Source organism: Aptenodytes patagonicus, chromosome 20 (genome assembly GCF_965638725.1).
Source record: "Aptenodytes patagonicus chromosome 20, bAptPat1.pri.cur, whole genome shotgun sequence".
Lineage (NCBI taxonomy): Eukaryota > Metazoa > Chordata > Aves > Sphenisciformes > Spheniscidae > Aptenodytes > Aptenodytes patagonicus.
The window spans coordinates 4,743,245-4,768,287 of NC_134968.1; the positions used below are offsets into that span (position 1 = coordinate 4,743,245).

The 25,043-nt window shown below is 47.0% G+C and overlaps 1 protein-coding gene across 1 annotated transcript in view; it reads left to right on the plus strand.

The window, feature by feature from the left end:
* Positions 1-25,043, plus strand: part of LOC143169447 (acid-sensing ion channel 2) — a 524,671-nt gene that overhangs the window by 380,531 nt on the left and 119,097 nt on the right. The gene's annotated exons all lie outside the window — the stretch shown is intronic.

The following is a 25,043-nucleotide window of genomic DNA, read 5'->3' on the forward strand; positions in this document are numbered from 1 at the left end:
AACTTGTGAGTGTTTGATGGCTCTGGGGTTTGTAGGCTTAAATACTCTCTACAGGGTAAATGTATTCTTTGCTAGCAAGAGTTTAGTGCTAAAAAGTCCTTCTTGAATGGAGATGAATTTTATCCTGATAGTTATTCTCACAAAGCAAACAAAATACAGATTTTCAACTGAGTGAAATCCAAAGGTGTTTGAATTTTGTCTCGAGGTATACAAAGCCAAATACGCCTCCCATGGGCTACGAGTGCCAAGCTGTGTCTGTAAAGAATAAATGAGAGGTTTTATTCTTCATAATCTTGCTGGAGCTTGCTTAGGAGGAGGGGCAATCCCCCTTTGGGGCAGAGTGAGAGACAGACGGCTAGAGAAGTAACAAAAAACACTTGCAGAGCTGTGTTTGGATTCCTGCATGCCAAACTCTCTCTGCAAAGGCTGAGCAATTTGACCCCAATTGCAAAACAGACTCTTCCTTTAAACCCACAGCGGCTGTATTAAAGCAGGCAGGAGGAAGAGAGCATCATCAGCATCCACCACATCTCCAAAGGAAGGGGCACCCCCCTGAGGGGTAAAGAAAGGAATATTTTGCAATGTTTAGGCAGCAATAAATCCCCTGAGGTTTTTGGTCACCTCGAGGCTCTGAGTTACCTGAGTAGCTTTTCCCTTTTTCCTCTCCGCCAGCTCCTGCTCAGCAAGGGGAGATTCATCTTAGTTAGGCTGAGCTGTAAAATCTATCGAGAGTCTTCTGAGCACCCACAGTCGTAATCATGCACCATGCACAATTACATGCGTCCAAATATGTGTAGATATATATTTATTTAATACATATGAAAGTATATGTATGTGTGCATATATATATATAGCAAGATATACTCCAACTTTGAAAGAGGGTAAACTGGTTTAAGTTTCTTTGTCTTTGCTACTATACAATCTGTCTTCATTCCTAATGTGGTGGAGGAATATGGCTCCTATACCATGAGAGGAAGGAAAATTGCCTGTGTCTAATCAAGTAATTCTTTTTCCCCTTGCAAAAATGTGCTTCACATACTGGGTGTAAGATTATTTATCATCATTGTTTTGTCAAGGAAAGAAGAGGACAAAGGACCCCCGCATAATGCAAAGCCATCATTACTGAATACAAAACAAACCCCAAACATTGGAAAAGGGATTCTTATTTGCAACGTTTGTGAGATTTAATTTTTTTAACCTCTGAAGCAGCACAGTCTGCTGTGTGCGCCGATGATTGTGAGTGTGTGCTTGTGTCATATGCTGTACGGGCAACATTTAACACTAATGAGAAACAAAGAATTCCTGCAATCCCAAACAGCAGCAAGCGAGCTTAATTAGATGTCTGTCTGACTGCGGGAAACGGATTCTATTTTCTTTGTACTGAATAGAAACAAGAGCCTTTGTCCCATCTATACAACATGGATGTGGAAGGCAATCTGGTTCCCGGCCAGGAAGAATTGTACTATAATACCCTATTATCCAGGAACATCACTCTTCAACTGTAAAGTTATCGATAATAAAATCCACCTTCCTCTACCATTGTTCCTTGTATTCAAACATCATTCTTGTTATTTTTATTATTGCTGTTACGAGTATGTTACGAAAGGTGCATTTGTTATCGTGCTGGCAGGTGTCCCGTTGTATGTCAGGAAAAAGTTGTATCCTCAAAAACTCTTAATTAGTCTTTTCCAAAGGGAGACTGAATGGGGCAGTTTGTACCTCTCACTTCCCCGTCGGACAAGTCAGTATATGGGGTGGTGTGGCACAAAAAAGTTGTCCTTCTGGGTTTGAGGAGGGTGCGTTCTCCCAGGCGATGCTAAACAGATGGTGAGGCAGGAGCTCGGGGTGATGGGGTGGTCAGGCTTATTTTGCCGTTAGCAGAGAGGTTGCAGAGCAGCAGGAGAGAGGCTTTGCTGGGCCAAGCACAGGGTAAAAGCTGCGGTTGGATGGGACACAGGACTGCCCTAGGTTGGCTTAATGTGTCCAGGTCACTCTGCAAACTGGGCTGGCAACGGGGCTGAGAAGGAGAAGAGAAAGAAAATGGGATAAGGAACGAAAGGGATTCAGGAGAGTCCTTTCAGGCTGAGCTTTGGTGCAGACAGAGGAAAGCAGAAAAATGTGGTGTTAAAGATGAGAAGCTATCGTAGGAGCAGGATGAGACCCCAGTGCACAAGGAGGAGCTGAGGCTGCAGAACAAGGAGCTGGAGTGGTCACCTGAAAGGCCATCTGCAGTTGCAATGTCTCTAAAAAGATTCATAATTTGTTTCTTTTTAAAGCAGGGAGTCCTTCACGGTACAGCCTAGACAACAGTATAGGGAACAAACCTGAGCTCTTCATCTATGACATAAAATGACTTCCCTGTATTGACAAGACAGACCAAGAGGAAAACAGCAATCAATCAGCCATAGCACCAGGCAATGGAGAGGAGCGGCTGAGACAAGCCAAAATAATTATTCTGGAATGAGGAAAAGGTCTGTGATACTGAAGGACGAGAGAGAGAGAAATTTGCTCTGCTGCCAGCTGGGCTGAGATCTGGGGAAAGCAAAGGGACTGCGATGGTTCAGCTTTGCTTGACATCCAAGTAACGCCCGCGGAGGAAATGCAGATGCAATGACAGATACCTCAATGGCCCTCGGAAAAAGGGTACACTTTTCTTTCCCCTCAGGACTTTCTAATGAATGAAGAAAGAATAAGTGCAGTGGTGCAGAGAAATAAGTCACTCTGCCAGCTGTGGTAGAGAAGTTCAGGGTCTCGTGGTGGACCTCAGTGCATGGCGCGCTTTGCAGAAGGGCTGGCAGACAGCGTCTGGGGTTTGTAACAGGCCGTCTGGTTTAGGGAGGACGAAGAAGCTGGGCAATGTTCTCTATAAATGACCATTATTATAGCAAAACGCTGAAATCTTGAAATATTACTCTTGAGAATAAAGGGCTTTTCCAGCCTTGAAAGGACAGGTTTTCTTCTAAGGAAGATCCTGTTGTCATAATGCAAATTTTACCAATGCATCGTTCACTATTGAAAGCAAACAAAATCAAACTGATTTGGAAAAAAAAAAGTTTCAAACTGAAATGCTCATTTTGCTGTACTCGGAAAACAAATACCCTATGCCCTCTGCTTTTCCCGCTGAACTGGGAAGAGATGTGGCCAGGGCAAGATGAAGGCGAGAAGAGAGGTGCCACATCCTCTTCATCTTTCTCTCGGTTTCCCTTTCCCTCGCTATCAGACATGAAAAAAAGATCAACGAGATGTGTAACCCCCGAGTTGTTTCCCCATCCAACCCCACGGCCCCATCCCACATCCCTTGCCCTGCCAAGCAGCGTTTCACCGATCCCAGTTCATGCTCAGCCCTCCTCCCCGAGTCAATCCAAGAGCCTTGATAAGACTTGGACTAGCAGGACGGGGCATAATCACTAAACCTTTGGGGAACCTAACGGGACCGAGGGATGAGGAGGAAGCTTTTCCAGCTTGGAGTATGGGACTTGCTGCCTTTAAATAAGCAAGAAGAGAGCATGGTCTCATCCCACCCAGACAGCTGGCAGGGAACAATTACAGCGCGATTAGAGCTGTGTGCTCTAGCTTGAAGGTAGTTCAAAACAACACTAACGGTCTTTTCGCCACTCACAATTCAACCATAATACGCATGTCCAAGAACACAATTTGCTGGAGCAGAAACAAACACTCTGTAAGAGAAAGCAGAGCGCCACTTGTAAAGCGAAACACTTGTAATTATCGTATGCAAATCAGCCCCACTACAGGTTGCACTGGGTGCGCGTGCATTGCCTGGTTAATTTGGAAACAGTTCAGTAGTTAAAAGTGAACTATAAGGTTCTCATTATGCAATTAGGACTTTAGTGAAAGACTCATTAATCTGAAATGCAATTAGTCGGGCTGTTGCCGCACAGAGTTCAAAAGTGATTTTGTTGGCTGGTGACTTTGCTGTTCATGTAGCATTGGATGAGGTATCTCCAAATGCTTTGGTAGGATCTTCTCATTTCAGGCTTACATAGACTCAGTTCAGAATGATACAAACACGAAAAGAATGAGGATTTAGTTCATTTTAAACTGGCAGCTGCTCTCTTACATGTGAATTTTCTGTCTCTTCTAATCTCTGCTATTTGTCCCAGTGGGGAAGATTTATATCTAGGGCTTAGAAACAAGGGCTGATGTAATGGCACTCAGACATCACAGTAAACGTTATTTTTAAGAACCATGCAACCAGTCAGGTCTCTTGGGTTCAGTTACCAACTCCACCAGTGGCTCTTTGCATGACCTTCAACAAGACCAGCCCAAGTACGTTATCTTGGCATCATAAGGTTGGGGAAGGAGTGGAAGGATCAGCACAATCACTGCATAAGGCATGCTTTCTACCCCAAAAACTGAGTTACTGAGATTACAGAGACCAGACAGATCATAAGGATCTGGGTATTATCTTCGGTTTTACAGTGTTGTTGAAGTAAATCATTCAGTTCAGGTCCTTCAGGAGTCCTTTTTGTGAAGCTGAAACTGCACAAAATCTCCGAATTGCACTCTAAGGCCTTTCCTGCAAGAGGAAAATGAAGCTTCCCATTACTTCTGTCCCGGCTTATCCACAAATAGCTCCTGTGCTGGCTCTCTGCCCAGGGCAGGTCTCACCTACTTTGCTCACAGGTAAACCAGACATTTTAATACGTCCCAAGTCTACTGGGTAAAAGGTGGTTTGAGAACATAAGAGAAAAGGTTCTTAAAGAGCTACTGCTTCACCTGGGTGAAATACCTTGCCAAATCTTTTTGTCTCAAAAAGAACAGAGGTTCAGCAGCAGCAAACTGTTCCCTGGATGAATTTCAGTCTTGTGGAATTCCCTGTGACACACACAAACAAAACATCAGAAAAAGTAAAAATGTAACAAATAAAACAGTCTTTGGTTAGAAACCTCCTTAAGTTATATTTACACTGTGATTAAAGAAAATACGTGGCTTCAAAGTGGAACATTTTATATTAGGGCAAACAAAATGTTCTACTTAACCCAAAGTTTATTTTTTCCGACTTTCTTATTGGCCAAAAAAATTTCAAGGATTTGAATTTCAAGTTGACCCGAAGCAATTTTTTGTTTGCTTATTTGTTTGTTTGTTTGAAATTGCTAGTGAAGCAAAAAATCAATTACTTACACTGTTCTACCTGGGATGTACCTACCTAAAGTGTGCGATAAACAATTTGCTTGACTAGCTATTGCCAGGGAATGCAAAACCCTGCTGTAAAGGGTGCACGATGTGAATCTTGCTGGTGGGCTGAAGAAGCTAGACGCTGCAGCTGTTAAGGCTGAGACCTCATCTGGAAGTCACCATCCCCTACTTGTGGTCCTGTAAATGCCCTCGGTTTCCCATTCAAATACAGATTAAGTATAATAAGTCAGATTCAGTCAGAACTGTAATAAGCTTCATGTATCAAAAACCTGGATCCCATCTCTGATAATGTCTTGTAGAGGATGGTTAAGGGAAGTGTATAAGTACAGGTCAGGTGTATAGAAATGCTACTATCTCCCTCCCTAGGCATATGCAGCTCAAAGACTTTCTGAGCCAAAGGTTATGGAGGTTGCGGAGGTCATTGCAAAATAAGGTAGTGCAGTTTTGATCACCTTCAGCAGAGGTTTAATTAATCTGCTTGATTCTGCACTGAAACATAACAGGAAAATGCACGCATCCTGTTCAGCGGCGCTTGTGGTTTCCCATAACTGAGAGCAGTAAAAAACAACCTAGGGCAGTAATTTTTTATATCATTTCAGTTCAGAACACAAATATATATGCCCTTATTCTCTCTTAGATGTCTACACAGATACTTAAGGCACTGACACACAAAAAAGATCCCACTTGGGTAGGGCACCTTGGGTGGAGGTATCCCCCCTGGCTATGGAGCTGGGATCCATCTGAGGAAGGGTCATCAGCTCCCTCAGGGGAACCACACCTCAAGTCCATTGCTAGTTCGGAGCGGATTTCCACCGATTGCAAAGGGAGTCCACAACCGGCAGGTTTCATGTGCTATAACGAACACCTAAAGCCGTTTCTCTCAAATGACCTCCGCCCACAAGCAATGAGGAACACGCAGTTGCCCAGTGAGGACACCTGTAGCCTCAAAGCCCAACAAACCCTCTTTGCTTTCCTGATCTGCATTTGTGTTTGGTTAGCTCCTTGCTTATGAATGCTTTAGGGGTTTTCAGCACGGTGAATACAAGTAGGAAAGGAGGAAATTCAGGATTCTAGGCAGAAAAAACACCTTTTGTTAAACAGACAGCCCAAGATCTCTGCAGTCTCACAACTGATACAAGCTTTGCTTTACAACACCATGTCCCCGAGGTGGTTTTGACTTAGCTCTCAGGCACACAGTTCACGCCTGTAATTTCCCCTTTGCAAACAGAGCTTGGAAACGTGGGTTTCTCCAAAGCCAGCCACATCTGCAGCTAGGCAGCTGCATGGATAGCTCAAACTGGAAGGGAGGTCCCTCTCCAGAACTTTAATCACCTGAAATGGCAGTACGTGATGGCAGCTAAGCAGCTAAGCTGAGGAATTAGCCCTCCCAAGGGAGTTTCAGCTCCCCCTTCCTGTGTGGCTGCTTTTGGATGGGTTGAGTGACTCCTCGGAGGTGCCAGTCTGCGCAGAGGGAGCGTGTTGGCCTTGCTGAGCCCCACAGCCAAGGGTTGGTGGCTGAACCCCAACCACGGGCTCTGGCTGTACCAAAAAACCACCCAAAATAGATTCAGCACTTTGGCAAGTTGTCACTTTGAGCGGAGCTTTCTCAGGACAGATTTGCCCTGTCCTGACCTTGCCAGAGGCCAGGGCTGTCCTGGATTGTCTCCTCCAATGCTGGGCTCACATATTGGCCCTGTTTGGTGAGCAGACAGCCCATGCCACCAGCTGCAGCATCCTGCATCCATCCCACGTCTCTGCTGTCTGCAGGCAAGAAAGAGCTCTGCCCAAGGGGACAAACTTGTTAAGATTGGACTTAACAAGCCTTTCACCTAAGGTCTTGGGCCATCCCTTGGAACAATCTCTCTCCCATACTTCCATTACCAAGCAGCTGCAGCTGGGCCTTGAAGGGATGTTATTTCATGTCATATTATTTCAATAGCACCTTGGAGCTACAAGCAGATTGAAATCGCCTTTACATTTCCTCCCAAAATGTCAGGCACCTCAGTGCATACATGTGGTGCGGCTGTGACCTCTCAGCTCAGTGCTCTCCAGGGAAAGCAGGTGTGATTTAAAGGTCAGCACAGGAGTGTAATTGCCGGGTAAAGTCCACAATGTGAAAGCTGTTTCTGCAGAGGGATGGGGAATTGATTACCGGTCTCATAAAGCTTCCTGGTACGTCAGCATTGTCTCCTGGAGAACGGGCATCTTTTCAAAACACAAAGCTGCAGAGAGAAGGTTCAGTAAGTGGAAAGGGCAAGACCTCTCTCCTCCAAGATACCTCCTAGGCTGACAGTGAGCACAAAGACAGAGACAGAGGCAGGGTTACAGTGTCCTTACTGGAGCACTCAGCACCCACATGCCCAAGTAGGGGTCACCCACTGCCCTCGTAGACTGCCCATAGGCTTTCTGCAGGGAGGCGATGATGTGCTGCTGCTGCAGGAACCGCAGCAATACAGACGTCAGCTTTGATAATATCCATGACACAAAACAGAAACAGCCCCAGCTGGCTACAAAGAGCAGTGACTGAGTAGGCAAGCGATGGAGGCATCCCCCAAGACCTCCAGTACTCCCTGCTCATCCCTCTCCATGTCATTGCATCTCTTGCAGAGTTGTTAGCTTTATCCATCCCTGCCTGCTGGAGCCATGTGGTGGGAGAGGACCTCTTGCTTTTTCTTTTTCTTCTGTATTAAGCTTCTGACCCTCTGTATTGTGCGAATGTGACCTGCAAGCATCCTCCAAGCTTCAGAAGCCAAATGAAAAAGAAATGAATGTTTGCGCATATATATGCACATCTGATGATAGTATTGTAATGTTTGGCCAGTATCGCTCCCCAGGGGAAAGGGAGCTGACTTACAATCTTCTAAGTCTTGTGTTTGGCTTTACCATGGCTGGATTATCAGCAGTTGCTTATGGGAGGTTTTTTTAGCATGTGCTAATTGAGCATTCCTTGCCTCATTATTAAACAATCTTCTCATTTTGTGCTTCTTCCAAATTATCCATCTATCGATAATGTTCTCCAGTTTTCCCTGGAGATGCTTTGCCCTTTGCAAATGGCAGTTTTGCTCTTGCTCTTTAAAATCAATGTCATTTTTGCTTTGCAAATGTCCTTTTTTGCCTTTATTGCAGCACCCCTCCCTTTCCCCCTTCCAGTCCAGGAACTTTGCTCACGCTATACCCAGTGGAGAGACTACGTGTGTCACTGACTGGTGGAAATTAAAATTCAGGGTTTCTTACTTGCTGAGGCCAATACAGAATTGCCTGTTGCCACCTCTTGGTAGGAGTAAAGAACGGCAAGTGAATCCTGTCCCCTCGGAAAAGAGAAGGGTGTGATTTAGAGACATCCTATGAATGTGATTCTCTATTTCCCTCCACCCCCGGGGATGGCAGCGTGGTAGCAATGAGATCCGGCAGTGCATTTCAAGGCATTGCTGTCCTTGGGTGTAGAGAGGTCCATAACGTTGGTGTCTGAAGGTCTCCAGTGGTGTACACAGAGCCATGTTGTTGGACTCGATGATCGTAAAGGTCTTTTCCAACCTAAATGATTCTATGATTCTATGATTCTATGTACCAATGTAGTGCTGGCGTTCACCATCACGTGTCCACTGCACCCTGAAAGCCCCCGGTCCTACACCTTTGGAGGTGGTTGGAGGCTGTTTGTTGTTATAAGGAGCTCAGTTGCCTCCCCAATGGGTGGACAGCATGTACCCGATGTGCTGGTGCAACACTTGCCTGATGCTGGGTCAAGTAACTTTACTCAAGAGGAGCAACCTCTTCTTATGGGCTTCCTGAGCACCATTTTCCTAAAGACATTAAGTTGTGTCGAGGGACCCTAGAGCACAGGGTGTACGTTTAGTTGCAGCTTATCAGCCTAAATAAATTCAGCTTTCTGCTAAAGCTGCCAAAGTGCTGAACTAAACCTTTCCCGTAAACATCCCACATGAGTATCTATGAATGAATAAATCATGGACTATGGATAAGAGATGGCAGAAAGAGCTGTGTGTGGATGGATGTGTGTGTGTGTATACCTGTGCGAGCCAGGGGTGAATCAATGGAGAAGGAAATTCCTTCCTTGTGGCACTCACTGTGCTTTACTCCTGGGGCCAAGTGTGAAGAAATAAAGGCAGCACAGGGGAGATCTTAGGGTTTACTGATGAAGTGATACATTCTGTTTTCAGCCCTCAGGGAATGGTACATGATAATAGACAGTAAATCCCAAGGAAATATTCCTTTTGCCTCTTTTTCTCCCTTTAAGCTTAAAAAGTCTGATTTCAGACATCAGAGGAGAAGGGTTGTATCTACGGCTGCATCTTGAGGTTTCTAGCAGGAAATCTAAGAGTGATCTCTTCGCCTTCATGCAGATTCAGGGCTTGCTCTGGCTGCATCATAGAATTATTTAGGTTGGAGGAGACCTTTAAGATCATCGAGTCCAACTGTAAACCTAACACTGCCAAGTCCACCACTAAACCATGTCCCTAAGCACCACATCTACGTGTATTTTAAACACCTCCAGGGATGGGGACTCCACCACTTCCCTGGGCAGCCTGTTCCAATGCTTGACAACCCTTTCAGTGAAGAAATTTTTCCTAATACCCAATCTAAACCTCCCCTGGCACAACTTGAGGCCATTTCCTCTCGTCCTATCACTTTTACTTGGGAGAAGAGACCGACCCCCACCTCGCTACAACCTCCTTTCAGGTAGTTGTAGAGAGTGATAAGGTCTCCCCTCAGCCTCCTTTTCTCCAGGCTGAACAACCCCAGTTCCCTCATGATTACCAGTAGCCAAATCCTCCCCAACTTCACCTCCACCAGCTTCAAGGGCTGTGTCTAGCTCCTGTGTCTAGTGTTTCCTAAGCCCTGATGATGCAGTTGCTCCTGAGTTTGGGAATTTCACCAATTCAAAGATTTCCATGTTTTTGCAGGGCTTTAAAATGGCAGTGTATCAGACATGCAGAAAAAAGTCGGGGGACCATGTGTCTTTGAAAATCCCAGTCCCTCAATATGAGTCAGATCAGCCAAATGCTATTGGTAGTGACTTTCTCTGAATATGATTAGAGGGAGTCTTAGCTAAGATATTTCAAATTAAATATTTCAGGCTCAACAAATTGGCTTCTCATCTGACCAACTCTATCCTCAACTCCAGGCTAGAAACACTCCAGAGTGAACTGTGGAGATCCTGCCTGCTGGGTAAAAGCAGCGGCAACAGTTTTTGGGCTGTTAAAATTCCTTTGTTAGAACAGCTAGTAAATGGACATCCAAAATGGACCCTCGCCCAGACAAAGCAAATTCATTTGAAAAGATGAATGAACATTTGCAGAAAATTCATTGCCGCCTTCTCCCCACCCCGGTGAGGATAATGTTCTTGGTCTGCCTCTCAGGACACACAGAAACACACACGCATCTACAGTTGATTTTTATTTAAGGAGATATTTTATTTCAGGTTATATAGAGAGTGAAACAGCAGCAGCAGTCTCCCATGCCTGATTTTACAGAGAAAACACATTTCTCAAAGACTCTGAACCTTTGTTCCTTCTTCCTTGTGTATGCAGGTTATGTGCGTGTGTTCCCTCTGCATCAGAGACCCCGTTCCCTCTTTATATATTATTAATTCATCTGCCATTCTGGGGCTGATTCTTTGCAGGTTCTTTAAATCTCAGAGTTAGCAGTCACAGACCGACAGCATCCATTAGCGGCTCCCTTCCTCCTTCTCCCCCTCCTGGGGCAGTGTCACCACCCTCTCTGCAGGCTTTGCTTTTTGAGGGTGCTTTGGTAGTTGCATTTCTTTATGGATGAGAGAGAGATTCAAGGAAAATAGCAATTCTTCCTGCGAGTCTAGTGGAGATTTCCTTCTCCTGTATCATCCTTAGGAGTTTTAGTGCTCCTTAGTCAGCTGAGCAGGATTCAGTAGCCCTCACATAGGTGTTTGATGCCATTGCAGATGTCCAGGGTCTGTTTCAGATGCCTCCTGGCCTCCAGCATCTGTAGGTCCTGTGTGTGATCGGGCCATGCCTGCCTGGGACGCCTTGGGGCGTGCTGAACATTGCTAGGTACCACATTTGTGCAGCTGAAGCCCACCCTGTCCATCTACAGCCCCCCAGACAGACATCTGCACATACACACGTGGACACACACTCCTGCTCAAGCAAGGACAGAGCTCAGCCCAGCTGGAGGAAAAACAATTGTTATAACAACAATTGTTATTTCTTTCCTGAGCCTTCCCATCCCTTGTCAGGATGTGAAAACATCCAGATGAAATGACAGAGTATCGATTCTTATTTCCAGAGGGGAACAAAAAACAGAGAAAAGGACAAATCCTCTGAGGATGAAGCCATCTCTGGGCAATGCCGATTACAAGATCTACTAAGCACTCACGGTGTCCCTCTGACCCGCTGCCGTTCATCTCAGCAGTGACTCCCAATAATTCCTCATGATGGTTTTTGGAAGCCGTCTCTACTCTCAGCCGAAACGTCTCCGACTCCAACTTCCCTGTGCTTTGTGGCGTGTGACGGGTGCGTCACCCAGCCTGCGAGGCTGGGGGGTGGCCGAGCCACCTGGTGCTAACCCCCAGGTATTTAACAGCGTGCCAGGCATGGGGATAAGTGACAGCACAAGGGCCATCCCGTGACAGAAAGGATCACGGACATTTTCCTACAGTCGTTCTGCTGGAGAGGATGGCGCGAGATGTTAATTGTGCATTTTTAACTGGAACGAGCAGCGCCAGTCATGCCCACCAAAGGACTTTGCTCACTGCGGTGAAGTTCATTAGCAGCAGACAGCGAGATAATAGCTGTTCCCTCCGCGAGCGGCGAGAAATGTCACTTTGATGAAGACGTGTAACCATGGGCACAGTGGGCCAGGACCAGCATCTCAGCTGTGCTCTTCGCGGTGTAACCACCAACTTCAGTGGATCTCCCCTTTCTCGTTGGCTTTAAATGAGTCCTAAAGCCACCCAGAGCAAATTGTTAGTGAGTAGTAACAGAGCTGGGGAACCCAAACTGAGAGCATCAGCAAAGTAATAGGGGTAAGCTGGAAAGCAAAGCATCCCCTTTCCCTGCCTTCAGCCATTGCACCCCAATTCTGCATGCAGCCCGCTCCTCCAAGCGATGAAACAGTTACAGCCTGGGAATAACATCGATCCAGTGCATCCACCAGGCACGTTGCCCCAAGCTTGTACACCAAGGACAAGACATGAAAATGGAGCCAAGTCCTGAGGTTCAGGGTAATATTTACCAGAGGTCTCTCTGCTCCTGGACTTCTCCCAAGTCGACACTCATCATTTCCAGACTCATTTGTGCTGTGGTCTAATCACTATGCACCAGGCTGCCCTGCGAACAAGCTGGCTTCATATCTGCAGGGCTCCGGGCAGGCAGTGAGGAGGATGTATGTTTTGGATCCGGAGCCTTCACTTTTTCCTAGTCCCCAGTTAAAGAAGTAGAGAGTGACCCTGACACAGCAGGGATGCAGTAAGAAAAAAACCCAACACACTGGCTTTTTAGCAGATTGTCCTGCCCAGATGAGCTCATAGGAGCACCTCGTAGGAGCACCTCAAAATGTTTCTCTTGATCCTGGGGTCATGGCTATAAAGGCAGCAGTTCTGCTTTGCTGCCCACAGCCCAGGTTCATGCAATGCTGGGACAGAGAGAAGCCACGAAAAAGAGCGCAGGGTACTGTCGGGATGAATTTACCGGCTAGAAAGTCCAACATGGCACAAAGCAATCTCCAAGTGCATGGTGCCAGATCTGTCACCCTGGGCTGGAGGTAGCCCGTGGGCCTCAGCACTGTCCGGACAATGACAGCGGAGCGGTTTAGCTCCGTGGGGGATTGCTAACTGCACACAGGGGCAAATTCTGTAATGTCTGTGTGCCTGAGGGTGAGAAAAGCACTGACTTAGGTCCAGGCAGCTCAGATTCCTCAAAGACAAGAGATCAGCAGAAGAAAAAGGTGATTTTCTGTCCCCAAAAGCCTTGTGGTGTGTCCCTACAGGGAGGGCTTTCTGCAGCAGCTAGAACTTCAGTCTCGGAGAAATGCTCAGTAAAAGTGACTTCTTATTTAGCACAGCCTGGTAGGACTGAGGCCACGATGTACATCTCTACTCGATAGCATGCAGTTGCAAATAGTGACACTCTTCCCTGCTGGCTTGAGCATTCATATTTATGACCGCCCATTTACAGAGAGTCCTTAGTCCCTTTTCTTGGTCAGGGCATGATTCACCTCAAACCTCATTGCTCTCCTCCTGGCAGAGCTCCTCCAAGGAACATCTCAAAGAGAAAATCTGAGCAAAGAGGGCACAAAGACATTTCTGCTGCAGACATATTGCCAGAGCCCTCCAGCCAGCCTTTCTCTTGCAAAGCAGTTTATGATAAATATTACAGGTAAATGAAAGTCCCATTAAAGATCTGACATATATTGAACAAATCAAATACGTTCTGTTTCTCTGCATGACTAATCGAAGGAGGGCTGACCTTCTCCTAACTTCTTCTTTCTTGGTGATATGCTGAATGCTTATGAGGTGTTTAAATATTGTATTTACAAGGAGATACATCTGCCTGTGATACCTCTGCTTGGGCCTTGAATTCTGTTTTTAATTATGATGGCTATTTTTAGCCCAGACTCATGGCCTGGTGGATTCCCATTATAGACATGAGCTGTAGAAGGCCCTCATCTCAGGCTGTGTTGAAATGAGGACGTCCAATATGCTGTCAGCCGTGCTCCCTAATTAGCACAGTGTGGTGTAGACTTATTTATTATTGCTTGCTTTAGAATAGTATCCAGAGACACTGCCTGAGTCAAATACACCCCCACACACCACAGCACAACACAGAGATGGGCAAAACACATGCAGAGCGCTTTTAGTGGCTAAAAAATAAACACAGGTAATAGTGAAAATGGAGAAAAAGTACTAAAACGGGCTTTGAAATGGTTGTTTGGGGGATGGTAAGAACCTGAGCTCAAAACCATGACCCTGAAAGCTTGTGCTCATTTGCCACCTAACCTCACCCTGGGTTTTAATGCAAAGGTCGTGGGACCCACATTAGTGCCTGATGTGGACCCCAAGCAAGGTAGACTGAGGAGAGCAAGTGCTTGGAAAAGTGATGCAGCAAACAGAAGGGGGACAAAGTCTGTTTTTTCATACGTGCACTGGCAGTGCCTCACCTGGATCCGCTCATCCAAATGCTGCTGTTCATGGAGGGTTTCTCCAGCCCCGGCTTGGCCAAAGAAACATCCTTGCCCACCAGGTGCCACCCTCACCTGGCAACCCCCTGGCAGGCAGGGGAATGGGCTTCCCTTGGACACAGCTCCCCAGCGACATGTCATCTGCTGTATTGATCAGCTCTGGAATGAACTTTTAGCCCAGAGGAAAATTTCTGGAAAGAAACGCAAAGGTGGCAACGTCCTGGGGATGCTGGAGTGAGGAGCACGTGTCAAACAGGAGCCCAGCCCTCTCCCCTGCCTGCTCAGCCTCTCTCCTTCCCTCCATCAGCACAGTTTAGCAAGCAGGCCTATTTTTTTTATTTACCCTTTATTTCTTTCTAAGCATCCAAAATCACAATGCTCTGGCAGTATCTTTTAACAAGGACTGTATCAAGTGAAGGCTCGGAGACGGGAGGCTAACTGAGAACTTCCTGAGGGACAGTTTAGGTAGCGGTAAGCGGCGTGAATATCCTTCAGCCTCTATTTATGCTGCCACATTAACAGGTGTGTTGATTTGCATTGTGTGCATTGGCAGCTGGGGAAAGCAAGGGGGATTTTATGGACTGCTCATAGTGTTTATTAACCCTCCAGCCCCAGCATCGCCGCAGTCTGCCTTCGCCGGGGTTCATGGTCTTGTGCACACCTTGCAAACAGTGTTGCCACAACCCCCCATTTCTTCTAAATGAAGTGCTAGGTAGATCCCAGCTGGCTCTGCTAAGGAGAGGGGTGAGTATCCCTGCACTTATAACCAGTTACACAGAGCAAGGCCATTCCGCAGCAGAGTCTAGATGAGTATTTTTAACAGCTGAGCTTTGTGTCCTGCTCTCTCGCGTCCCACTGCAACCTTCAGAGGAGGATGCTGAGAAATTATTGGCAACAGCAAGTCCTCCATGGCCCCAAAGGCACTGAGGACTTCAGGAAAAAGGAGAAGAATACTGTAGATTATATATATGGTATTTCCTCTGATATGTTTATATCTCTCAGAAAAACTCCGGAGGAAACACAATTGCCCTCTGAATTTTTTACTGGGGTGTCTTCATAATAAAACATTTCACTGGAGCCAGAAGAGATTTAAAGAGTGAAGTACTCAGACATCATAATATGCTGCAATCGAGTCGCCACGGCTCAGTTCCTCAGCTGTCAGCAAAGCGAGCTCCTCCGAGTACCACCCTGCTGCTTGCCTGCCTCTGTGCTGCTGTGAGCCACCGATGGTGCCTGGTGTGCCACGCGCCCGGGTTTTGGGGTCAGGGCCGTTGCCGGGCAGGTGGCCCTTGGCCTTACCCTCCAAAAACCAAAGCGATTTTCTTCCATGAGACACAAAACCGCAACGTGTGGCTGCGATCAAAGTGAGCGTCGGCTCTCGGATAAGAGGTGTTCCTGGGGCACAAAGCTCCTCGGCATGCCGCCGTCCTGATCCTGCGCTTACCCTAACCAAGGGTCGTGTGAGAGCAGCAGCTCTCCAAAATTAGGAGAAAAAACAAAACAAAACAAAATTCATAATGGCATTAGAAAACATCTCATTTAATCCCGTTGCCAAAGCCTCATCCTCCCCTCAATCCTTTCATGTTCCTGCTTAATCTATAAGCCCAGACCAACTGTATGAGGTTCAACAAGGCCAAGTGCCGGGTCCTGCACTTCGGCCACAACAACCCCATGCAGCGCTACAGGCTTGGGGAAGAGTGGCTGGAAAGCTGCCCGGCAGAGAAGGACCTGGGGGTGCTGGTTGACAGCCGGCTGAACATGAGCCGGCAGTGTGCCCAGGCGGCCAAGAAGGCCAATGGCATCCTGGCCTGTATCAGAAAGAGTGTGGCCAGCAGGAGTAGGGAAGTGATCGTGCCCCTGTACTCGGCCCTGGTGAGGCCGCACCTCGAATACTGTGTTCAGCTTTGGGCCCCTCACTACAAGAAGGACGTTGAGGTGCTGGAGCGTGTCCAGAGAAGGGCAACGAGGCTGGTGAGGGGTCTGGAGAACAAGTCTGATGAGGAGCAGCTGAGGGAACTGGGGTTGTTTAGCCTGGAGAAAAGGAGGCTGAGGGGAGACCTCATCGCTCTCTACAACTACCTGAAAGGAGGTTGTAGCGAGGTGGGTGTTGGTCTTTTCTCCCAAGTAACAAGCGATAGGACGAGAGGAAACGGCCTCAAGTTGTGCCAGGGGAGGTTTAGATTGGATGTAAGGAAAAATTTCTTTACTGAAAGAGTGGTGAAACATTGGAAGAGGCTGCCCAGGGAAGTGGTGGAGTCCCCATCCCTGGAGGTTTTTAAAAGACGTGTAGATGAGGCGCTTAGGGACATGGTTTAGTGGGCATGGTGGTGTTGGGTTGACGGTTGGACTCGATGATCTTAGAGGTCTTTTCCAACCTCAATGATTCTATGATTCTATGATTCTATAAATAAATCAATATTATTTAAGCCTTAGGCATCCCATGGTTTTATATATATTATAGATCAGAGCTGCTTCACTGTTTCTTTAGTAGCCTCTCTCTTTAGCTGGCTACAGGTAGCTGTTATTTTCTGTCTGATGGTCACCGTACACCGCTGGACAGAGGACTGTCCCATTTCTACGTGTTTGCAGAGCATCTCGTGCTGCGGTGTCTGACCTAGCGCTGGAGCTCCTCTGTCCTTGTAGGACATGTGGGCTCTCAGCTCCAGCACTGCCTGTTATTTGGCATTTTGGTAGTACCCAGCAAATGCTCGGGGCAGAATCCAGGCACATAAAAACTCGCCATGATGTGAGAGACAGCAGAATTTGTCAAAATTTATCTGACACAATCGCGTTGCAAAGACAAACGTGGGTGTTCTGAAATGGAAGTGTTTTGCAGGACCTTACTGATTTCATCAGCATTTTCAGCAAACTTTATGCAGCGCTTTATTCCAAATGTGCTGAAACACCCTGGGGTGACACGAAGCAGGACTGGAGCTCTGGAAAAATACAGTATTTTGTGCAACTCATAGACAATTCTGTAAAAAATTTAGGGGAAATGATTTTGCGATGGATGTAGCGTCCTGTTTGGACTTAAAGAAAACAGTTCCTTTCAGGTTTGAGCACGTCTCTTACCTGACATTTTGAAAAGGCAAAAAATACTTCATCATAAAAATTTAGATATGTCATTTGGGGTACGCAATTGCATGTGGGCAAGTCACCGTGGCTTCCTAATCTCCCCTGGAGTATGGGCTGGAGCTGTAGTGGCTGTGGAGGGAGGATGCGTGTCCCGCCCTAAAGCCCGCTGATCCATTGATGTCTGGCTGGGAGACAAGAGCAGTGGGGTCACATGGAGCCACCTACTCTGACGATACCGCAAGGAAAGTGCCCGGACTCAGGGGAGGGTCTGAGGAGATTTTTTTTTTTATTATTTTTTTTTTTTTAAGAAAAACTACTGACTGACACAAATTCGGTAAAAACCTTGGTGTCACCAAGTCACCATCTTTACCAAAGAAAGTCTCAGCCAAAGCTTGTTACCCAGCTGAGACATGATAGGTGCAATAATACAGCTTTAAACCTGCAGTGTTATTGAAAACAGGCATTCCTATGAATCCTTCATCCAGAAATAGTGGTCCCCTAACAGCTCACCAGGAACAGAAATGCTTCTCACTGGAGGCTGCGTAAATATTCTGTCCCCCAGGGTATAGATCCATTAGAGGATGGCTTTTTTCTCCCATTAGCGCCTCAAGGCCAGCAGGCTGACGAGTCCTCTTAAGTTCCCGCACCGTTAATACGATGCTTAAGTGAGATGGAGATTTGCAAGGGAAGCTCGGGGAGGTGGGAGCCCAACTCTCGCAGGGTTTAGTCCTTACCTCCTGAGGCCGGTCATCCGAAAGGCTTGTGTCAAAACACTTATGGCACCTGAAAATTAAAGAAATTAATGTGGTCTCTGCGTGGACCCGGGAGCAGACGGGAAAGCAGCTCTTTTCTCATGTCAGATGAAGCCTGTTTAGTCCCGAATGCTTGAAACAGAAGAGGACACCCCTGGGTTGCAGTCGTGTTTTCTGCAACATCATTTTTCAGGACAGAGCTGCTCTTCCGATATGACTGTTTCTAGCACATCAGCAGGAAGCCTAAAAACATGTGATTAAAAGAAAAAAAAACAACCCTGGTGTTAAATTAGTATGGACTACCTTATAATTAATTTAAGATTAATGGGAACAACTGAGTTAAGATTCTGTAATGATAATTAGCAAGCAAATTACAATAAAAGAGAAGGGAGCAACTAAAAGTAATTATAGTGTACATACATTAAGATCCCGCACTGCCTAGCAAAATAACACATGTGTATTGAGATAACTACACTGCCTTCAACCCGCGTGTAACAGCACACGCAGCGGGGTACGAACAACCTAGAGGTTCCTCTAGCATCACTGCTGGAGTCGTATGGCTTGTGCATCCCATCTTGGTTACTAGTTGTGCTGTTAAATATAAACCTGAGTATGGTACACATACGTAGTGCAAAGCTGGAAAAAAAAAGAAAAGAATTTCATTAAAGCTGCAAAGTGAAATGTTTCAGCTATGAGGAATAGAAGATACGCTTTGCACTCTTCATTCATCATTTCCACTCTTCACCTCTCATGTAAGTTATGATACTGTCTTTATTTTCATGATTTCACGCTGCTTTCAGGAAGACTCCTGCCTGAACCAGGCAAGGATGGACAGAGCTTGTTTAACGAGAGCGGATTTACTACCTTGGCTCTGTCATTATGCTCAGTGTTCGTTCTCAGGCCTTATGTCTTTATTAGGGAAAAAAAAAAGACAGTTATTGTTATCTCCTGAGTCTTTTCTACAGTTCTCGCCGTAGTTGCATCAAGCATTTCACAAACATGAGGAAATACTGTGTAATGAGATGACATCCTTATCCCTGTAATGGATAATGGGAGATGAGAGAAGGAGGCAGGGAGCAGTTCAGAGCAATCTGAGATTCTTAATTCTTGATTTTGGGACAGTTTTGTGTTATATTGTGTGATGGATATTCACTCTCCCCTGTGTTTGGCACAGCCATCTGACTTCTGCAGTCTCTGTTTAGATCCTTGTGCTGTCACAGCTCTTTTCTGGTTAGATGTGTGGGCAGCACCCAGCACCGAGAGGTCCGTGTCCTCCGGTAGGATCTTGAGCTGCTTCTACAACACAAACAAAATAACTTACAGAGAGAGACTGAGCAATTAATGAAGGTCCAAACCAGCTTGGAAGGCAGGGGCGAGTCAGCGTGATCAAATGGCTCATCCACTGACTGGGGATGAGGAAACTCTGGTGCTGCTCCAGGCTCTGTATTTAGTTGGACTCAAACTAGGGTCTTGAGCAAACCCCTTCACCTCTTTTGGCTCTTTCCAGTGCGGAACAACCTGCTTGGTGCTTTCCTCCTCTTGCTAGATCTCAAAAAAGCCCCACAAACCGGGGTGCGGGGCGCATCACCCCTGCATGGCCCCATCCTGCCTGTGGGACACCAGGGAAGGGCAGCACAGCTCCCACCAGCCGTGCGGTATGAGCGGTACTGAGTCACCTTCTCCCCCCCCCCCGCGGTGTCACAAGATGACAAAGCATCAAATTGGATTCAGATTTGCAAATTACAACTTTCGGTGCAGCTGAGCAGAACCACGCCGCTTTGACAAATGAGTAAGTGGCTGATGTTACAGCACAGGTCATTTGTTAGGAAAGGCGGCTTTTCCCCCCTGTGGGGTTTTTTTATATACATATTTTGTTTTAGCGTTTCAGATCTTTGATTCATCGACTCAGACCACTTGAGGTACAGACAACAGAGAGAGTCGCATTTTAACTAGGCAAACAGAGCTGGTTTAGGAGTGGCCTCTTTTGAGAGGTTAATATTATAAATGCATCTTAAATGTCTAATACATAATCAAACGCCATAAAAATGGAAATGTTATGAGTATTGAAGCCCAGAGAACAAAAATCATTGCTCATTGCTCTTGCCACCAAAGAATTCAACTGTGAATACAAGCTGCAAACTTGCCTGGAGTCGTATTCCTGGAAATATCATGACAGAGTGAATAAAATGAACGGGCCATGCCTACTTTGTCGCCGTTTTAGAACCGCTGTCAAGTGCGGGGCGGAGCCTCTGGGTCTCCATCACAGACCCCACAGGCTTTTATAACCAAAGGTTGCAAGGGTTGTAGGGTTTCTCCTAGGTCCATGCTGCCACCTTCTTGCCAGGTCCTTGCAAGCAGCCCTGCCAGCTGCTTCCCTGTCCATAGGGTGCCCTTCAATGCGGGAAAAGGGTTTGGCATCAATCAGGAGCAATGCAGGCCCCACCAAGGGGAAGGGTATCTGCTTAGCGTATGCATAAGTAATGAACTGTCTAGAAAGTGCATGACAGAGGATGATAACCAGTAGGTGAATGCATGATATAATGTATAAGGAGCTGATTACACCTATACAGAGGAGAGCTGTAGCTTGGATAATTGAGTTTCAAGCTGATGGACAGCTGTTCCTGCTGCGTTGCCTTCTGATCAACGGTGAAGCACAGTTACGCCCGCTGCTTGCTCTCCTGCCCTGATAAAGAACCACGAGTGATGGACTGAGTGTTGACACAGGGCTCTCCAGCACAGCAATACCGCGCTGCCGGCAGGGGCGAGCCTTCTTGCCACAGCCCGAGTCTTTTGCCAGCTGAGCCTCTCCCAGAGCGGGTGTGTGGTACCCGAAATGTCCATGCACCACTCACCAAGCATCGTCTATGGCTATTAGCCAACAAAACGTTGGTCTTGGTCACCACCCTTGCCCTGCTGGCATGGCTTTGGAGGTGTGTTTCAGGGTATCTCCTTAAACTGTCTGCTATTTTTTTTTGCTCGGCAGACCCAAACAAATGGCTTTTTGTGGCCTGATTTACCAAAAAATATAACATTTTGGTGATTCCTTGCAACAAAATTAAACTCACACCGTCCCATTCCAGAGACCTGTCACCATATACCATGCATGAGCATTTCTGCTGGTGCTGGGCAGGCAGAATGAGCTGCTGGAGCCTCAGGGCCCCCAGGCTGCCTGGCCTTACACCCTGCAGAAGCACGTGGCTCTGCACACGTGTGTGCACACGCATGTGTGTCTGCACACACATGCAAATCTGCACCCCACGTTCATGTCTAATCCTCAACCCCTACTTATGAGCAGAGTGACGGCTCCCCAGAAGCCTCACATGACACCCACACTTTAAAGGCAAGAGGCTATTTAGGCATTGCCCATTGTAAAAATGTCTCTGGAACACAGGATTTTCCAGAGTAAGCGAGGTTCAGCAATGCAATACCAAGACCTGCCAATTGAGACTATTTGGATTAAGTTTTTTTTACTCAAAATGTCATTCATCTAACTAAAGTGGCTTGTAGTGAAGGGCTGGAGCTGACAACTATACCGCCCCAAAGACAGCTGGTGCAGAGAGAAGAGAGGCAGCAGCGGAGCTCACAGTTATTGCAATGCTCCATTTGCCATTTTCAGAGTAGAAAGTTGCAGTCTGAAGTGCTTTTTTTTTTTTTAATTTTATTTAAATGAACCCAATGACTATTTGGGAAGGGAAAAAGTTTAAATTTCAAAATTGAAGCCCAACACATCAATGTTATAAAAATGTAGCGTTGGGATTGATGGGAGCTGAGTTCAGCTCCCTCCTTAGCTGGTTTCTGGGTTCAGTTTTATTAAAAACAGTTCAGCTTGGGCGAACTTTAGGAAATACCAGCACAAAGGGAACATCACAGGTGCCTTTGTAAAAAAGGTCAGATGAAACCGCCCCGACCCTCAGCTTAATCTGTCCTATCTGTTATCTGTCACTCCCTGTCCTACCAGACGTGCCCCAGTGCCGTCCTTTCCACAACCATTTCTCCAGATGCCTCCAGCAGACATCTACCTTTCCAAAGGCATCAGCCCAGGTGATTTATGGGCTCCACCTCCAGAAGTTTGCTGCTGTCAAAGCCTACAGAAGAAGGCGCCTGCGCAGGCTCCCGCGCAGCAGCACCCTTCAGCTCTCTTCTCATGCGTGCGGCAGGCTTTGAGAGATGACAAATACCTGGGAGGCAGCCTGAAGTTTTAAAGGAGACGAGTCAATGCTGCCTTATTGTTATTATCTCCTAATAGTTTACACTGTATTATTCTATAATTACTCAGTGAATCATGCTGACAGTTTGCATGTTTGCTGTTCCTATGAGTTACTCCCATGCCTGCCTCCAATACTCCCATTACTCTTGCTTGCAGAGGTGCTGCCTCGACGGGTCGTGTCACGCAGCCATCCCGGTGCCAGGCCACTCCAGGAGAGCTCAGAGACTCTATTTGCTTGGTTTTAGTAACAGTTTCTCATCTCTGTAAATAATTCCTTGCTGATTACGCTCTGACTGGCTGGTACTTATTGTACAGCCCCATGAATAATAGAAAGGGGAGTAAATCCTTATTTTAATAAGGCCAAGAAATACTTAATTCAACCACCATGCACTAAATTAAACAAGTCTTTACCAAAGTGGCTGAGAGACTGAGCTCCGTCTCCTGCAGAGTTTGCTTTGTCACTGTCCTTCTTTAGGCCACCGATGTTGCTATTGTGCCAGTGCAGACCTTGCTGGTGCCACCTCCACTGCTTTGCTCTGGGAGTCCATCAAGCCCCGTAGTGACGGTGGCTGAAATAGAGGGCTGTTTCTCTGAGCTGCTCTAAAAGCCCTGGTCATGCTGATAAAACATGGGGTTTGTTTCTGAGCCTCCCTGTCACTTATTTCAGTGGCATCTGGCTCGCTTTGCAGCCAAACAGGTTTTTGCCAGGTAGGGCAGAGGCCAGCTACGGGCACACCATTGCAGGGCAGCACTTCGCTTCATGTTTTTATTGCAACTGCTACTTTTCTTGCTAGAGTTCCCTAGTTACACTTTACCAAGTGCTAACAGACGCTGACCTACTACCCTCAGCTGGACCCCACCCTCTCCAGCTCCTAAGATGTGTGATGGCCTTGCACACGCGTGCAGAGGGCTGATATTCTGCCTGCATCCCCCTGGCTCCCGCTCTTTGCTGGTGCCTGGAGAAGCTGATAGCAAAGAAGAGGTTCAGAGACACGGGTGGCATCCGAGAGCCCAGCGTGCACAGTCTGGGCTCTGCCCGCTTTCCACAGCCCTGTTTTTGCCCATCGCTGGTGTGGCGTAGCCCGTCGCATCACCACTACCCAGTTTTCTTCATCAGGATTTTCTGGTTCATTGTGACTTTTCCTGTGTGCCGGGTGAGCATCCTCTTTTCACTGGGCTTAACCTTGCTGTCTTGACAGAGGGCTTTGCTGCGGTTGTTAAACAGCTCAACCAGAATGACCCAGCAGCACCCTGCTAATTGCACGTGCTTCTCTTGGCTAATTGTGTCTGCTCTGACGTAATGCCGAGCTCCTGCTCGGCCGTGCTGCAGAGGAAGGTGGCTGCGGCACTTTGCTGCGCGCGGCATGAACGTTTTGGCCTCAGCACCCCCGAGCTTCTCACCCCGATATAATCGGGTTAGCGGCATGCTCCTTGCCTTTTTGCAAAGGCATCAGTGGTCCGTGCTCTGGCCTGGCCGGTCCCCACTGTCGCAGCAGCACCAAGCCCAGGAAACTCAGCTTTCCCAGCTACAGTTTCAACCCAGCTCCCACTTTGCCAACACCAGCAAAGCTGCAGGCTGGTCCTGCTTGGGCCATGCCCAAAGCAAAAGCCATCTCTCACCACTGGCTTTTCTTCAGTGCCCCAGTCTCGAACACTTGACCTCAGTGAATGCAAATGTTGGTGCCACCGATGGCACATAGACTTCCTCACGATAAGGAGGCAGGTTAAAAATGCTCATCACAGGAGGAGAGAAATGATGCTGTCTATGGAAGTGACTCAGCAAGTCAAATCCCGTAGAAAACTCCATCAGGTGGCACGTCTCTAAAATCAGGGCATTGCTGGGGGTGTTTCAGTCTAGATCAGTAGAGCTGGCTGTTAATAATCACAGCCAGCTCCCAGTTGGACTCTTAAAATTAACTACCAGTTTTACCCTCTATGGCTCATCCCCCTTTTCCAGGGAGCTCTGTCTGCTCCCAGGCAGGGCAGGGCATCCCGCTGAGCATTTCAGAGAGGTCTGATCTCTGCACCCCCCTCCCCATTCAATCCCACTGCCAAAACCAGTTCATATTTCTTTGACAGCACCACCTTGTCTAATGTTCTGTGACTCTGTGAGTCTGCAGCCAGTTTTATTAGCTGAAAAATCAGTGCATGGTGTGAAGTGGCTCCCTTTCAAGCAAGACGAAATACTCTGGTATTTGATCTTGCCGTTTTATTTGCCGGTGACAGAACAGTCTCTCTTCCCATTGTGGATTGGGAAATACCAATGTAGCCCATGCCAGTCGTTTCTCAGCAGGGGTTTCTTGTTGAAAGCAGCATGCATGCAAATGTAATACAGTTGTATAAAAGTTTGCATTTCAGGAGACTTACATCTATTTATTTAAAATGTTTAAACTAGAAAGTACTTCCAGAGTTAATGATTATTTATGACCACGTGTCACACCTTCTTCAAGTGCTGAGGGGCTCTAACCAAACACAGAGGAAACATCAGGCAAACAAGAAAATGACAAAGAGTCCGAAAGCAAAGGAAATCTTTGATTTCGATCCATCTCATTTCCACCTCTAGCCTCCTGGGGCTAAGCAGCAAACTGCTCCTGAAAGCCACCACACTGATGGCACATGTCTATCAGTGGGAGAAGTGGCTCGGGGAGATGCCCCGCTCCCGGGAGCCCTGCCAAAAGGGC